Source organism: Rhipicephalus microplus, chromosome 3 (genome assembly GCF_043290135.1).
Source record: "Rhipicephalus microplus isolate Deutch F79 chromosome 3, USDA_Rmic, whole genome shotgun sequence".
NCBI lineage: Eukaryota > Metazoa > Arthropoda > Arachnida > Ixodida > Ixodidae > Rhipicephalus > Rhipicephalus microplus.
In genome coordinates this window covers 112597764-112603924 of record NC_134702.1, presented here as the reverse complement: position 1 = coordinate 112603924, position 6161 = coordinate 112597764, and the positions used below count along the sequence as shown (strand labels likewise).

The window sequence follows — 6161 nt, the reverse complement described above, 5'->3', positions numbered from 1 at the left end:
TGTCGTCGTAGCTCAGTGGTAGAGCATCGAACGCGTTATTCAAAGGTCGCAGGTTCGGATCCTGCCCACGGCAAGCTATCTTTTCACACACTTTTCTGTCTTCTCATATACATTACAATTGGCCTATTAACTTCCCCTATACCTTCCTTGGCATTATTGCCTGTTAGATCTCATTATTATATTGTAAAACACAAAAAACGAGCCCTTAAGTGTAACTTTTTTCTCTTATTCATTAACGAGGGTCTCGTACTGGCAGACTTCAGGCCTTTAGGTTGTATACGGGGGTTTATTGGTCAGCTGCCAGTTAGTAATAGGTTCACGTGCTACGTGACGCCAAACAGGCTCATAAAGAGTGTACCACACTCGCCGCCATCGTTACTTGTAGCGCTGACTGACACTCCCACGTTTAAATTGACTTAGATACCCAATAAAGTCGCTGGGTTGATAGCTGTCGTGGTAGATCAGAGGTAGAGCATCGAACACGTAATTCGAAGGTCGCAGTTTCGGATCCTGCCCCCGGAAAGTTATAATTTCACCCACTTTTCTTTCTTCTCATTTACATTAGAATTGGCCTAATAACTTCCCCTATACCTTCCTTGGCATTATTGTCTGTTAGATCTCATTATTATTGTGTAAAACACAAAAAACGAGCCCTAAATATACACTTGTTCCTTTATTCAATAATGAGGGTCTCGTACTGTCAGAGTATGTGCCTGTAGGTTGTATGCGGGGGTATATTGGTCAGCTGCCAGTCAGTAATAAGTTCACGTGCTACGTGACGCCAAACAGGCTCACAAAGTGTGTACCACACTCACCGCCTTGGCTTCTTGTGGCGCTGACTGACACTCCCACGTTTAAAATGACACAGATACCCAATAATGTGGCTGGGGTGATAGCTCTCATGGTAGCTCAGAGGTAGAGCATCGAACGCGTTATTCGAAGGTCGCAGGTTAGGATCCTGCCCACGGCAAGTTATCTTTTCGCCCACTTTAATTTCTTCTCATTTACAACACTATTGTCCTAATACCTTTCCCTATACCTTCCTTGGCAATATTGTTTGTTATATCTCATTATTATTGTGTAAAACACGAAAAACGAGCCCTTAAGTATACACTTGTTTTCCTTATTCATTAACGAGGGTCTCTTACTGGCAGACTTGGTGTCTGTAGGTTGTATACGGGAGACTATTGGTCAGCTACCAGTTGGTAATAAGTTCACGTGCTACGTGACACCAAACAGGCTCATAAAGAGTGTACCACACTCGCCGCCTTGGCTTCTTGTGGCGCTGACTGACACTCCCACGTTTAAACTGACATAGATATTCAATAAAGTGGCTGGCGGGATAGCTGTCGTGGTAGCTCAGTGGTAGAGCATCGAACGCGCTATTCGAAGGTCGCAGGTTCGGATCCTGCCCACGGCAAGCTTTCTTTTCACACACTTTTCTGTCTTCTCATATACATTACAATTGGCCTATTAACTTCCCCTATACCTTCTTGGCATTATTGCCTGTTAGATCTCTATATTATTGTCTAAAACACAAAAAACGAGCCCTCAAATATACACTTGTTTCCCTTATTCCTTAAAGAGGGTCTCGTACTGGCAGACTTCATGCCTCTAGGTTGTATACGGGAGACTATTGGTCAGCTGCCTGTTAGTAGTAAGTTCACGTGCTACGTTACATCAAACAGGCTCATAAAGAGTGTACCACACTCGCCGCCATGGCTACTTTTGGCGCTCACTGACACTCCCACGTATAAATTGACGAAGATACCAAATAAAATGGCTGGGGGGATAGGTGTCGTGGTAGCTCAGTGGTAGAGCATTGAACGCGTTATTCGAAGGTCACAGGTTGGGATCTTGCCCACGGCAAGTTATCTTTTCGCCCACTTTTCTTTCTTCTCATTTACATTACAATTGGCCTAATAACTTCCCCTATACCTTCCTTGGCATTATTGTCTGTTAGATCTCATTATTATTGTGTAAAACACAAAAAACGAGCCCTAAGGTATACACTTGTTTCCCTTATTCATTAACGAGGGTCTCGTACTGTCAGACTATGTGCCTCTAGGTTGTATGTGGGGGTATATTGGTCAGCTGCCAGTTAGTAATATGTTCACGTGCTACGTGACGGCAAACAGGCTCACAAAGAGTGTACCACACTCGCCGCCATGGCGATTTGTGGCGCTGACTGACACTCCCACGTATAAATTGACACAGATACCCAATAAAGTGGCTGAGGGGATAGCTGTCGTGGTAGCTCAGTGGTATCGCATCGAACGCGCTATTCGAAGGTCGTAAGTTTGGATCCTGTCCACGGCAAGGTATATTTTCGCCCACTTTAATTTCTTCTCATTTACAACACAATTGTCCTAATAACTTCCCCTATACCTTCCTTGGCAATATTGTTTGTTATATCTCATTATTATTGTGGAAAACACGAAAAACGAGCCTATAAGTATACACTTGTTTTCCTTATTCATTAACGAGGGTCTCTTACTGGCAGACTTGGTGTCTGTAGGTTGTATACGGGGGACTATTGGTCAGCTGCCAGTTAGTATTATATTCACGTGCTACGTGACGCCAAACAGGCTCATAAAGAGTGTACCACACTCGCCGATGTGGGTACTTAAGGCGCTGACTGACACTCCCACGTTTAAACTGACATAGATAACCATTGAAGAGGCTGGGGAGATAGCTGTCGTGGTAGCTCAGTGGTATAGCATCGAACGCGCTATTTGAAGGTCGCAGGTTCGGATTCTGCCCACGGCAAGTTATCTTTTCACCCACTTTTCTTTCTTCACATTTACATTTCAGTTGGCTTAATAACTTCCCCTCTACCTTCCATGGCATTATTGTCTGTTAGATATAAATATTATTGTGTAAAACACAAAAAAACGAGCCCTTAGGTAAACAATTTTTTCCCTTATTTATTAACGAGGGTCTCGTACTGGCAGACTTGGCGCCTATAGGTTGTATACGGGGGAATATTGGTCAGCTGCAAGTTAGTAGTAAGTTCACGTGCTACGTTACATCAAACAGGCTCATAAAGGGTGTACCACACTCGCTGCAATGGCTACTTTTGGCGCTGACTGACACTCCTACGTATAAACTGACGAAGATACCCAATAAAGTGGCTGGGGAAATGTCGTGGTAGCTCAGTGGTATCGCATCGAACGTGTTATTCAAAGGTCGCAGGTTGGGATCCTGCCTACGGCAAGCTATCTTTTCACGCACAATTCTTTCTTTTCATTTACAATACCATTGTCCTAATAACTTCCGTTATACCTTCGTTGGCATTATTGTGTGGTAGACCTCATTATTGTGTAAAACACAAAAAAACGAGCCCTCAGGTATACACTTGTTTTCCTTATTCATTAACGAGGGTCTCGTATTGGCAGACTTGGTGTCTCTCGGTTGTATACAGGGGACTATTAGTCAGCTGCTACTTAGTAATAAGATCACGTGCTACGTGACGCCAAACAGGCTCACAAAGTGTGTACCACACTCGCCGCCATGACTACTTGTGGCGCTGACTGACACTCCCACGTTTAAACTGACATAGATAACCAATAAACTGGCTGGGGGGGGGATAGCTGTCGCGGTAGCTCAGTGGTATAGCATCGAACGCGCTATTCGAAGGTTGCAGGTTCATATCCTGCCCACGGCAAGTTATAATTTCACCCATTTTTCTTTGTTCTCATTTACAATAGAATTGTCCTAATAACTTCCCCTATAAATTTTTTGGCATTATTGTGTGTTAGAACTCAATATTGTGTAAAACACGAAAAACGAGCCCTTAAGTATATATACACTTGTTTCCCTTATTCATTAACGAGGGTCTCATACTGGCAGACTTGGTGCCTCTAGGTTGTATACGGGGGACTATTGGTTAGCTGCCAGTTAGTAATAAGTTCACGTTCTACGTTACATCAAACAGGCTCATAAAGGGTGTACCACACTCGCCGCCATGGCTACTTGTGGCACTGACTGACACTCCCACGTATAAATTGACGCAGATACCCAATAACGTGGCTTGGGGGATAGCTGTCGTGGTAGCTCCGTGGTATCGCATCGAACGCGTTATTCTAAGGTCACAGAGTCGGATCCTGCAAACGGCAAGCTATCTATTCACACACTTTTCTGGCTTCTCATTTACATTACAATTGGCCTATTAACTTCCCCTATACCTTCCTTGGCATTATTACCTGTTAGATCTCATTATTATTGTGTAAAACACGAAAAACAAGCCCTTAAGTATCCACTTGTTTCCCTTATTTATTAAAGAGGGTCTCGTACTGGCAGACTTCATGCCTCTAGTTTGTATACGGGGGACAATTGGTCCGCTGCCAGTTAGTAATAGGTTCACGTGCTACGTTACATCAAACAGGCTCATAAAGAGTGTACCACACTCGCTGCGATGGTTACTTGTGGCGCTGACTGACACTTCCACGTTTAAATTGACATAGATACCCAATAAAGTGGCTGGGAGAATAGCTGTCGTTGAAGCTCAGTGGTATAGCATCGAATGCACTATTCGAAGTTCGCAGGTTCGGAACCTGCCCAAGGCAAGTTATCTTTTGACCCACTTTTCTTTTTTCTCATTTACATTACAATTGGCCTAATAACTTCCCCTATACCTTCCTTGGCATTATTGTCTGTTAGATCTCATCATTATTGTGTAAAACACAAAAAACGAGCCCTAAAGTATACACTTGTTTCCCTTATCCATTAACGAGGGTCTCGTACTGTCAAACTATGTGCCTCTAGGTTGTATGCGGGGGTATATTGGTCAGCTGCCAGTTAGTAATATGTTCACGTGCTACGTGACGCCAAACAGGCTCACAAAGAGTGTACCACACTCCCCGCCATGGCTACTTGTGGCGCTGACTGACACTCCCACGTATAAATTGACACAGATACCCAATAAAGTGGCTGGGGGGATAGCTGTCGTGGTAGCTCAGTGGTATCGCATCGAACGCGCTATTCGAAGGTCGCAGGTTTGGATCCTGCCCACGGCAAGTTATATTTTCGCCCACTTTAATTTCTTCTCATTTACAACACAATTGTCCAAATAACTTCCCCTATACCTTTGTTGGCATTATTGTCAGTTAGATCTCATTACTATTGTGTAAAACACGAAAAACGAGCCCTTAAGTATACACTCGTTTCCTTTATTCATTAACGAGGGTCTCGTACTGGCTGACTTGGTGTCTCTCGGTTGTATAAGGAGGACTATTGGTCAGCTGCCAGTTAGTAACAAGTTCACGTGCTACGTGACGCCAAACAGGCTCACAAAGTGTGTACCACACTCGCCGCCATGACAACTTGTGGCGCTGACTGACACTCCCACGTTTAAACTGACATAGATAACCAATAATGTGGCTGGCGGGATAGCTGCCGTGGTAGCTCAGTGGTATAGCATCGAACGCGCTATTCGAAGGTTGCAGGTTCTTATCCTGCCCACGGCAAGTTATCTTTTCACCCACATTTCTTTCTTCTCACTTACATTACAATTGGCCTAATAACTTCCCCTATACCTTCCTTGGCATTATTGTCAGTTAGATCTCATTTCTATTGTGTAACACAAGAAAACGAGCCCTTAAGTATACACTTGTTTCCTTTATTCATTAACGAGGGTCTCGTACTGGCGGACTTGGTGCCTCTAGGTTGTTTACGGGGGACCATTGGTCTGCTGCCAGTTAGTAATAAGTTCACGTGCTACGTGACGCCAAACAGGCTCACAAAGTGTGTAGCACACTCGCCGCCTTGGCTTCTTGTGGCGCTGACTGACACTCCCACGTTTAAAATGACATAGATACCCAATAATGTGGCTAAGGTGATAGCTGTCGTGGTAGCTCAGTGGTAGAGCATCGAACGCGTTATTCGAAGGTCGCAGGTTAGGATCCTGCCCACGGCAAGTTATCTTTTCGCCCACTTTAATTTCTTCTCATTTACAACACAATTGTCCTAATAACTTCCCCTATACCTTCCTTGGCAATATTGTTTGTTATATCTAATTATTATTGTGTAAAACACAAAAAACGAGCCCTTAAGTATACACTTGTTTCCCTTATTCCTTAAAGAGGGTCTCGTATTGGCAGACTTGGTGTCTCTCGGTTGTATACAGGGGACTATTAGTCAGCTGCTAGTTAGTAATAAGT

General features: G+C 44.0%; 1 non-coding gene across 1 annotated transcript; it reads left to right on the top strand.

Moving 5' to 3' along the window:
- Positions 1-1348: 1348 nt before the first annotated feature.
- TRNAA-CGC (transfer RNA alanine (anticodon CGC)) lies at positions 1349-1420 on the top strand. The gene has a single exon. It is a non-coding gene; the product is annotated as a tRNA-Ala (tRNA).
- The last annotated feature ends 4741 nt before the right edge of the window (positions 1421-6161 follow it).